The 13209-nt window shown below is 28.6% G+C and overlaps 1 pseudogene; it reads right to left on the bottom strand.

Annotated features, from left to right (window-relative positions):
• Positions 1 to 12729: 12729 nt before the first annotated feature.
• Positions 12730 to 12876, bottom strand: LOC145278499 (U2 spliceosomal RNA; annotated as a pseudogene).
• Between the last annotated feature and the right edge of the window lie 333 nt (positions 12877 to 13209).

The raw sequence follows: 13209 nt of genomic DNA, 5'->3' as shown, positions 1-13209 counted from the left end.
AATTTAATAATCCTTTATTTTTTCTGTATTTCTTCTTTGCTTAGCCGGATTTTTTTTCTGCAATTTCTGTTTTAGTCTTTAAATATTCCTATCTATTTAATATATCAATCTACCCACACTTTCATATCTTGTATGTATATTTACTTATATTTTACTATATGCATTTACTTACTTACTTTCTTGCTTTTTCCTGAATTTGCCATCCCCTCCCCTTAAATAATTTTTTATTTCTTTATTTTATATTTTATTTATTTATTTATTGTTTATTATTTATTTTCTATTAATTAATTAATTAATTAATTTATTTATTTACCATTTAGTGTGTTTTAACAACTTTTGCTGACATTTTCTTAAGTAATAACCTGTACATTTCAGTTGACCTATATTTTTTCGCGCCTTTTAACATTTCCTGTCTGGGTCATTTTGACTTTTGTTTCTTTATATATTATATTTAATTCTATCACCATTTAATTTTTCCCCCTTGTTCTTCCTTGATCTTTCTTATTTATATTTATGTCTCGGCAGCAGTGAGAAAAGCATATTTTATTTTTCTTTTGTTAATATTATTGGAATTTTTCCCCCTTTCCCTTGTACATATTTGTGAATTATTCCATGGATTTCGGCCTTTGGATTATTTTGGATCGTCTTCTAATTACGGGATTTCCTTGGATTTTACTTGTGCAAATGGAAATTCAATTAACTTTCTTGAAGTTATATTTTTGGATTTTACCGTCATTGGATTATTTATCTTTCACCAGACTATCCGTTCACGTGTAATCAGCTTTTTCTTCACCATATTCCCTCTGCTTCACTTTTTTGTTATCAAGTAAGATCTTTGGCTTACTTGTTGTTTCATCAAATACTTTTGTATGCAAAATCCAATCCCGCATTTTGCTAATTCCTACCCTCTGATGAGAAGGAAAGTATTTCTTCGAAACTCCCCGGATTAAGGACTATCAAAGTGTTTTTAACATGTTTTATTAAATTTATTATTGTCTGCTCACATATATATATATATATATATATATATATATATATATATATATATACATCTCTGTCTCTCTCACTATATATATGCATGTATATATATATATATATGTATATATATATGTGTGTGTGTGTGTGTGTGTGTGTGTGGTTGTATATAATTATTACTATAACAATTTTTTTAAATACCGACATATACTAGTTTTTCATTCTTTCGGGAATCATCAGATCAAGGGGTTATGATTACAGCCGGTTGTGAGATTCGAACCCGGCCACGAAGATATTTCTGACTTCATCAGCAGGAAACATACCGCACGATAAATTTTGACCTTTAGAAATTAAGTTGAAATTTAAACATTCATTATTAAATGTCGAGACATCTGTCCAGAGTGATCTAATGATTACAGTATCATGATCTATACATACGAACTTTAAAGTACTAAACAATAAGAACCGAATCCTTAAAGTGCCTTAAATAATTATTACTATAATAATTTTTTAAAATGCACTAGTATTTCACCCTTTCGGGAATCATCATACGTTCAAGTGGCGATATATCGTGGCACATTTGTACAGTATCAGACTGCGAATACTGGTGTCATGAGTTCGATCTATGCTGATGATGGCTTTAAGCTGGAAACATGCTTGTACATAAGTATACCTTTTATGCATGTAATAATAAATAATAAAAGTAAATGAATACGTCCCATAAAAAATAAGGGCGGCTCATCCGTATATTAATATGAATAACAAGAAGAGCTCATAGCTCTTAAGAAAACACTAAGGAAGCTGAATATAATAAAAGATAACATGGTTTCGAAGTTGGTAACAACACATCTTAAATTTAAAGCAATAAAAATCGTGCTTGGAGCATTGATCTATCGTGGTATATTTGTACAGTATCAAGCTGCTTATCCTGGTGCTAAGAGTTCGATTCTAACCTGTGCTGATGACGGCTTAAAGCTAGAAACATGCATTCCCATAGGTTTTCTTTTATGCATGCAATAGTAACTAATATAAATACGCGTACGCACATACACACAATAGCACACATATATATAATTATTTATTAAAATTATCAAATACCTACAGACACTAGTGTTTCATTCTTTCGGGAATCTTCAGTGCAAGGTGTCACGATTAACACCAGTTAATAGATTCGAACCCGGCGACACAAGACATCTCAGGCTCGATTAGCATTATTAGGACCATATCAATTCGACTACCGTTAACCGCGGGAAATAACATTGAAATTAAACATTTTATTTTTAAATGTTTTTTTTTACGTCAGTCAGAGTGATTTAATACTTATATGATGATATATGCATAAGAGCTAAATTGGCCGACTTAATTCAACTGAGAGTGCTCAACGATAAAAACGAGTTTCTTAAATGGAGCTGATATTATATATATATATATATATATATATATATATATGCTTGAATACACACACACACACACACACACACATATATATATATATATACATATATATATATATATATTCAAGGAAGCATTATTAAATGCAACGGAAATGCTTATCTTTATAATTCTGTTTTATGTTTTTGATTTTCCGTATAATCTTTTTTATATCAAAATCGAAAATATTAATGAGGGATCCTTAATTGTTACTGTCACGAGCACTTTCGATTCAACCACGAACCATCTTCAGGTGTTGAGAAAGTAAAAATGAGGAGGAGCGAAAATGGAAATTAAAAAGTGAAAAGTAAAATATACATTAAACCGCATTAGGTGATGGATAGCTCGCTTAAAAATTCGAGTATTAAAATCAGCAAGTTCGTGGACACTATGTGCAAACTTCGTCCATTACGCGCTACACAAGACATTTTAACACATTGCTGCTTTTCTTGAATGCAGTATTATTATCGTAGGGTGATAATTTCACCTATATATATATATATATATATATATATATATATATATATATATATATATATATATATGTGTGTGTGTGTGTGTGTGTGTATATATATATATGTATATATATGTATATATATATATATATATATATATATATGTATGTATATATATATATATATATATATATATATATATATATATATATATAGAATATAAAAAGGAACAAACCGTATTATGTGTTCATCAACGTTTCGTCTTTATTTCGAGACTTCCTCTGGATGAATGAGATTAAAAAAAAATAATAAATAAAAAGGAGGGGGGGGGGGGCTAGCGCTGTTTCCTTCTCTTTAAGAAGGACATTTTAGTGACGTCATATAGTCGTTAATGTAATTTTAAAACTATGAACGCAAGTTTATATTCTTATTGGGAAAAAGATATATCTGTTGAAATTCAAATATAAGTTTGTCACAGAAATGAAATGAGTGTTTTTTATGTAATTTATTGATTGAGATTATGTGTTAATTATTACAGGGGGTGTTGAATGGTGTGAGAAAGTTAACCTGTGTCCACAGTTAAATAATGTTCTTTTAATAACAGTTTACTTATTAATGGCGCTATGTTATAGAAACCTCCACGTTGTTTGATAGTGCTTGAAATTGCGATAAGCGCAGATTCAAGAAACAGGTTAACTTTCTCACGCCATTCAACACCCCCTGTAATAATTAACACATAATCTCAATCAATAAATTACATAAAAAACACTCATTTCATTTCTGTTAAAAACTTATATTTGAATTTCAACAGATATATCTTTTTCCCAATATAATATAAACTAGCGTTCATAGTTTTAAATTAAATTAACGACTATATGACGTCACTAAAATTTCCTTCTTAAAGAGAAGGAAACAGCGCTAGTCCCCCCTCCTTTTTGAATTTCCAACATCAATTTTCCGTTTCTTTGAAATAGAACTGCGTCACACTGTGCACGTGAAACATTTTCAAATATTTTGTACTGGTATATTTTTTTTTTTAATCTCATTCATCCAGAGGAAGTCTCGAAATAAAGACGAAACGTTGATGAACACATAATACGGTTTTTTCCTTTTTATTTTCTCTATTTTGTCGGAATACTATTTCCATTATTTTCATCATATATATATATATATATATATATATATATACATATATATTTATAATGTTGAAAATTTTCTCACTTAAAATGAACCTTTTAATATACTCATGGATATATTAGCGACTACATGAAAGTTAATTAATTTGTATATACTTTTGGAAAATTAACGTTAATTAATTAATAATTGATTTTTATAGATTCTCATTAGATGATTGGTGTCATTTTAGTATTAATAATAACGTTGTAGAGTTATATGTTTTGACCCAAGTCATATTTGATTTTAACTTTTAAAATCAGTAATATATATTTTACAACTGGGCAACGCCGGTGAACCTGCTAGTACATATATATTATGTATGAATATATGTGCACATGTTTAAGCATATATATAGTACATTATATATATATGTGTGTGTGTATATATATATACACACGAACACACATACACACACGCATATATATATATATATATTTACACGCGTTAAATATTTTAAGTACATGAATATAATATATGCATGTACATGAACATATATATAGTACAGTGTACATATATATATATATATATGTATATATATATTTATATATACATATATACTAACACGCAAAACCACATAGACACAAACACACACACATCTATATATTATGCAGAAATGTGATAGCTTCATTTTACTGACATAAAATAAAAGAAAACATAAATAAGAAATAAAAATATAAAAATAAATATAAAAGTAAGAATGTTTCGATAACTAACTATAAATAATTATGCTATATATATTATAGATTGATAACTAACTATAAATAATTATGCTATATATATTATAGATTGATAACTAACTATAAATAATTATGCTATATATATATTATAGATTGATAACTAACTATAAATAATTATACTATATATATATATATTTTTTTGAATTCACAATCATATATATATATATATATATATATATATATAGTATAAATATGAATAACTCGAGTTAGGTTGACGATACGCATATATGTGTATATGCATACATACGCACAGTTATATACACATATATACATATAAAACTATATATATATATATATATATATATATATATATATATATATATATATATATTATCGACCCACCTCAAAGTATTTAAGGCATGTTTTATAACAAAGTCTCTCAAAATTAAAACTGATCATAGTTTAAATAATTTCTTCGTCTTCGTGAGGGTTTGTTTTCACAACCTGATACGAGTCCTACCTGAAGGAGTCATATTTTAGCTAAGACCTCACACGAGTGCTGAACATCCATTTTGATCCTCAATATCTGTTGAACGATATCTTCAAGACTCACTCAAATATGTCCTGGCTATCATCAAACTGGACTCGTCAAAAACCGCGTCAGATTTTTAGTTTCTAATCTCAGAATTGACGTTAGGGTGAGCGCTGAGTAATTATACGAGACCCTCAGAATCTAGCGGTGTGAAATATAGTTTTTATTATCATTGGTCGCAGTGTGGAGTTGGGAGAGAAAATCTTCAACAAAACCTTAAACAGCGAATGTTTCATTTCAAATGATTTAGAACAGATTTCACGATATTTCCTTTTTTGTTGGATGTTGCTTGTGTGTGGATAAACTAGATTGCGTTAATATTTTTACGTAGTTTTTGTTTTCTGATTATAATGTAGTACTTCGCACTTCTGTAACATGCACTTTTGGGGAACACATATGCCGCATTGCATCCAGTCAATAATTCTTCTTCATAGAAATATAAATTTGATTGCATTGACGTGTGTGATTTCCTAGCATCTACCGATGAGCGACTATTTTTTTGTTTTCAGTAATCATTTTAAAATGATGTGATAAAACTTTTGTGATTATATATATATATATATATAATAGCAAAAGTACCCGTCGTTGACTGGGTTCAAAAACAGCCTACAAAAAATGGACTCTGATTTGTGAAAGTATGGTAGGTTATGAAAAGGAAGGGTTGTAAATTTGGGTTGAATTTGGGGGTATCAAAACATAAGCAAATATGCTGAAAGTAAAAATAAAATAGATAAACCCCATAATTTATTGTACCATACCTGTTCACACTGAAACACTTATCACAATATTCTGTGGATGTATATTAAAAAACCTTGTTAAACTCTGTGACATATTTACATTCTATGGAGGTCAGGTGCGAACGAAGACCCCATAATTTTATTATACCATATTTCTTCAAGCTGAAACATAATTATCAAAGTATACTTACGCAGATAGATATGAAAAATCTTTATTAAAGTTTGCGCCTATTTCCATTCTATGGAGGCCAGGGTTGAACGCAGACCCCACAATTTTATTATACCATCCCTATTTAAGTTAAAACATACTTATCAAAGTATTATTATGTACATATATATCAAAAACACTTGTAAACGTTTTTTTTAATTTAAAATTTTTTTATTTCCATACTTTGTGGACCAGGCGCGAACACAGACCCCACAATTTTAATGAACAACCGTTCTGCCAGATCAAACATACCCATTCCTGTGTCTCCATACATCTTCTATCATTATGCATTATATGTAATCAGCTTTTTAAAATAGTCAACCATATAGGAGCCTATTCGTCACCAGACACACACATATATACACACAGGTATTCAGCTTTATATATATATATATATATATATATATATATATATATATATATATATATTGTTTTACATAAACATTAATATGTCGCTGCACATTCATAAGCATGTTTCAGTCAACCAGTTACAAGTAACTAAAGATTTCTTCAGGCGATAGCTATACAAAGATTTATTTAGTAGCATACTCACTGAAATAGGCTCATGAATGCGTAGCGACATATTAATGTCTCTGTAATATAAATAAAAAGTATGTCTTCCTCTATATTTGTATTGAGCACTCTTGCATTGACCTCGTTAAAACTTCATTGGTTGATTTATGACTGAAAAATATTAACCTGAAAACAAAACTATATTAGTAATGCATAAAATGTATTATAAAAAAAAAGTAGTATATAGATAAATAGTTTTAACTTTTATATATTTCATTTTCAATAAATAAGAATGTAAGTAAATAAAGCACTAATCATAGTAAGGGGTGATAAGAAGTAAAATGGATTCATTCTAATCGTATAAATACAACACTGTTTAATTAAAAATATCCATTTTGAATTTGTAAGCGGATGAATCTCACAGGTAAGGAAGACATTTTTACAACATGAATAGGCTAGTCAAATTAATCAGGAGTAGGAAACTAGATCTAATACCTGTAAAAAATGGTTCTTGTGATTAAGGGAGGTAAACACTACTGGGGGGCATGTTTTTTTAAATCCTTGAAACAGTGTTTCATGGTAAACAACTGATGATCCCTTAAATTAACATTTGAACTACAGTAAATTCAAGTGACCAAGTTGATGCATTGATTGCACTTACTAATTAAATAGTTTTCTAACGAATGATAAAAAATATAAAACTTAAATAAGTTTTTCATATAGTTTTAAAGATTCAAAAACATCGAGAACTATATATAAATATATATATATATATATATAAGCAAACAGTTAATGAAACATGTTAAAAACACTGTGAAAAAGAGTTAAAACATATTTAATCTGAAAAGGAAACACTTGATAAGTAGATAGTCATTAATCCGGGGAGTTTCGAAGAAATACTTTCCTTCTCATCAGAGGGTAGGAATTAGCAAAATGCGAGATCGGATTTTGCATACAAAAGTATTTGATGAAACTGAAAGCAAGTATAAGATCTTACTTGATAACAAAAAGTGAAGCAGAGGGAATATGGTGAAGAAAAAGGTGATTACACGTGAATGGATAGTCTGGTGAAAGGTAAATAATCCAATGACGGTAAAATCCAAAAATATAACTCCAAGAAAGTTAATTGGATTTCCATTTGCACAAGTAAAATCCAAAGAAAATCACGTGATTGGGAGATGGTTCAAAATAATCTTAAAGGCCGAAATCCATGGAATAATTCACAAATATGTACAAGGAAAAAGGGGGAAAATTATCTCTCAGCATCCGTGTGAAAAGCATATCTTATTTTTCTTTTATTATTATTTGGATTTTTCCCCTTTTCCGGTCAAAAAACTTTTAAATTATTTATTTGTTTTTGACCCCTCAAAGTTGCTTTCATTCAAATAAATGTTTCATTTAAATTATTTATTTGTTTAAAAAAAAAAAGAAGCTATTTTACTTTATAAAAATCCAATATTGCTTTCATTACAAAATTGTTTTATTAAAATTATATTTTCTTACGCAGACTTATAGGTACCTCAAACGCACGCCACAGTTTTAACCCCCTATATGCAACACGATGTAACTGTAATTTAATTCAATATTATCATCCTAATATTTTTTATCATTTAAAAGAAACTTTAAGTAAACTGCTAATTAAAAAAAAATGTTTACAGTATACAAAATAATGTAACTGCGAGACAAAAATCATGTTTACATTATCGAGGCTTTAAAACATGTATGTATAGACGTTTTTGAAGCTGTAGACATACCCATGTTTTAAAAATCTAGCAAAAATAAAATAATCATCATATTTTCTTTAAATTTTTGATAGCTATTCATTATTAAAAAAACTTACATAATAAAAGTAGGGTTTCTTAAATATACTAGAGGAAATATTTTAGGTGTTCTACACCCTCGCATTTCATGTTGGAAAAGCTAAACAAAGTAAATGTAGGTCGAAAAAAATGTCAACATCTTTTAAAGCTGAAAATATCAAATAATTACAAAACAGGTGTATATATATACATGCATATATATATACATATATACATACATATATATATATACATATATACATACATATATATATACATATATACATACATATATATACATACATATATATAAATATATATGTCTATACACATATATATATATATACATATACACATACATATATATATACACACATGCATACACACACACACACACACACACATATATATATATATATATATATATATATATATATATATATATATATATATATATATAACCCCGTTATTTATTTAACTTACCTTAAAGTTGTAAATAAATTTGACATAAAATCAATATTATTATTATGTTAAAAAAAGTAAACACTTTTTCTTGATAATTTTTTCTCGTTGATATAATTATTTAAACTAGCGGTACCTGTGGAAATTACACAACGGCATTTTTCATATGTAATATATTGTTGCTGGGCATTCTCTGCGCGTTCTATTCAGCATGAAGGAAGGCAAACTTATATTATTCTAGCCCTTTTATTAAAACTATATCGCCCCCTTACTAAAATAATAACTTGGATATATTTCCTGGAATGATTATTTCATTACAAACACACCTGTCAATTAACTCATATTTCACCTTTTTTCATAATTATTGAATATGCTACCATGTTCGACAATAATTTATCATAATTTTAACCCACATTATCGCTTCTCCCCTTACTAAAACAAACAAAAAAAACAATTGATATCATTCATGAGCTGATTATTTCATAAAAAAAACACAACTATCAATTAACTTACATTTCATCATTTTTCATAATTCTTGGATATGGTACTGATTTCGATAATAATTTTTCATTATAAAAACTTACCATATCGCACACCTTACTAAAATAATAACTTTGGTATATTGTCTCGGCGGATTATTTCATTACCAATCAAGTAAACTACATTTCATCATTTTTCATAATTCTTAGATATGTAACCAACCTCAACAATCATTTTTTATTAGTTAAACACACCTTATAGTTTCCACCCTTACTAAAATAATAACTTTGATATATTGTCTGGGCTGATTTTTTTTATTACAACACACCAATCAATTAACTCACATTTCATCATTTTTCATAATTCTTGGACATGTTACTAATTTCGACAATCATTTTAAATAATTTAACCGATATCAACGCCCCCCCTCTTACTAAAATAATAACTTTGATATATTGTCTGGTCTGATTATTTCATTACAAACGCACTAATTCATTATATCATATATTATCATTTTTCATAATTCTTGGATATGTCCATAATTTCGACAATCATTTTTCATAATTTAAACCATCCTTATCGCCCTCTCTTACTAACATAATAAATTTGATATATTGTCTGGGATGATTATTTTATTATAAACATACCAATCAATTAACTCACATTTTTATAATTTTCGTAATTCTTGAATATGTTACTAATTTCGAAAATAGTTTTTTTATAATTTAAACCATCCTTATCGCCCTCTTTTACTAAAACATTACTTTGATATATTGTCTGGGCTTATCATTTCATAAAAAATCACAACTATCTATTAACTCACATTTCATTAATTTTTATAATTCTCGGGTATGTTACTAATTTCGACAATCACTTTTTATATGTTTAATCCACATTATTAACCACCCACTACTAAAATGATAACTTTGATATATTATCTGGGATGATTATTTCATTTCAAACACATCAATCAATTAACTCACATTTCATCATTTTTCATAGTTATTGGATATGTTACTAATGTCGACAATCATTTTTCATCATTTTAACCCACATCATCGCCCACTTTACCAAAATGATAACTTTGATATATTGCTTAGTCTGATTATTTCATTGCAAACACACTAATGTATTAAATCACATATTATACTTTTTCATAATTCTTGGATATGTTCATAATTTCGACAATCATTTTTCATAATTTAAACCATCCTTATCGCCCTCTCTTACTGACATAATAATTATGATTATTTCGTTACAAACACACCGATCAAGTAACTCACATTTCATCATTTTTCGTAATTCTTGGTAAGGTTAGTAATTTTGACAATAATTTTTCATAATTTAAACCATCCTTATCACTCTCTCTTACTAACATAATAACTTTAATATATTTCCTGGGCTGATTATTTCATTACAAACGCACCAATCAAGTAACTCAGATTTCATCATTTTTCATAATTCTTGAATATGTTACTAATTTCGTCAATCATTTTTTATAATTAAAACCCCACATTATGCTCCCTCCTACTAATATAAAATTTTTTATATATTTTCTGGACTTATTATTTCATTAGAAACACACCAATCAAGTAACTCACATTATATCATTTTTCATAATTATTGGATATGTTACTAATTTCGACAATAATTTTCATAACTTTAACTCACTATGTCGCTCCCCTTTATTTAAATCATAACTTTGATGTATTGACTGGGCTGATTATTTCATTAAAATCACATCAATCAATTCCAGGTATTCTCATAGTATATATGTTCCACCTATCTAATCTAATCCTGGGTGACGTCGCATATTCTGCTAGTATATGTCTTTCCCCTATCTCATTCAATCCCGGGCGACACTGGGTATTCTGCTACTATATGCTTTCTACCTATCTCATTCAATACTTGGCGATGTTACTGCTAGTATATATTTGCACTTATCTCATTCAAACCCGGGGCTGACTTCACGTCCGTCACTCCACTTTTTAAAATATCCATGAAATAAAGTAATGTTTAAATCATAAACTGTTTAAGCCATTTCTGGGACTGACTTTATATCACCAACCACTGCTAAAAATATACATGAAATAATATAATGTCTAAATAGTAAACTGTTTCAGCCCTTTCCGGGACTGACTTCATATCCCCCACTCCACTGTTATAAATATACATTAAATAAGTAATGTCTAAAACGTAAATGGTTTCAGCCATTTCCGAGACTAACTTCTTATCTACCATCTTACTGTTAAAAATATACATGAAATAATGTAATGTCTAAAACGTAAATGGTTGCAGCCATTTCCGGGACCGACTTCATATCCTCCACCCCACTGTTAAAAATATACATTAAATAAAATAATGTTTAATGCGTAAACGGTTTCAGCCATTTCCGGGACTAATTTCAAATATTCCACACTACTGTTAAAATATACATGAAATAAAGTAATGTTTAAATCGTAAACGGTTTTAGTCATATCCGGTACTGGCTTCATATCCCCCACTTCACTCTTTAAAATATACTTGAAATAAAGTAATGTTTAAATCATAAACTCTTTCAGCAGCTTTTCGAAATTAATACATAAAAACATTAACATGGTTAGGGATTAGGCAACCAATGCTTCATCATGAATTTCTGAGTCTAGTATCAGTCTCAGCATTCCAGTGACTTAAATCCCCCACCTTTTCTGGTCTTGGTTAATGTAGGAGAAATCCTTCATTACTGATACAATTTTTATTTTTGTTACTGACCAGAGTGCCCCTTTTGAGGAGCTAGTTTTCCCCCAAATTTTTAACCTACCTCATGTCCAACTCTGCCCTTACTGGGAGGCAAGTAACCAAAAAAAAAAAAAAATAAAATAATAATCAGAAGGGACATTTTTCAGGGCATCTTATAATTAATCAGATTTCCATGGCATTTTGTAATTAAATCAGAAATTACTTTTCCTAATTACTTTTGTAATCTTAAAACTTTGTTACATTAAATATAGTACCTATTTACAATGCATACCACGGGGCAGATTTAGACACCAGGGTCGTTTTTTAACGTGGAGAAAAGGAACAAAAATTGTCTTAGTCGTAAAGGATTTCTACTCCACTGAGAGAGAAGAAATTGAAATGTAGTAGTTGAAGAACAGATGGTGTTTATTTGCTCCCCCACTGAGCAAATTAGGCACAAGGCCGTTTTTAATGTGAGGTAAAAACCAGCTCCCCTAAAAGTAGGCAAAAAGGGGGCACTCTGGTTACCAAAAATAATAATTGTCCCAGTATAGAGGGTTTCCCCTCCATTGACTGGTACAAATTATCTTAAGTGCAGCATCTGTCGGAACAGATACTACACTTTGATCTTGACCAAAAGGTCAAGAAGGAAAATCATTTTATTAGCTTTGCCTTAACAGCGACACCAAATTTTTGCTTGTTTTAATGAAATTTCATAACAATTAAACGACCCGGCTGTGAGCGTGACACACAAAAGAACATACACGCTATCGTATTAATATGTAGATTACAACAACAAAAAAACATAATTCTAAAAAGTAATTATTTTTTAAAAACTTTAAAAGATATTAAATTCAAATATTACGCAATATGAAGTTTAAACAACGATTTTTAATAACAGGTTTCCAATATTAAAACAATATATATTCATAAAATAGAATATATGACTCTTGAGATAATAACATTAGATATACACAATCGATCTA

The sequence above is a fragment of the Euprymna scolopes genome, chromosome 6, assembly GCF_053919585.1.
Source record: "Euprymna scolopes isolate OS-2025 chromosome 6, ASM5391958v1, whole genome shotgun sequence".
NCBI classification, from domain to species: Eukaryota; Metazoa; Mollusca; class Cephalopoda; order Sepiida; family Sepiolidae; genus Euprymna; species Euprymna scolopes.
This window is presented reverse-complemented; position numbering and strand designations above follow the sequence as displayed.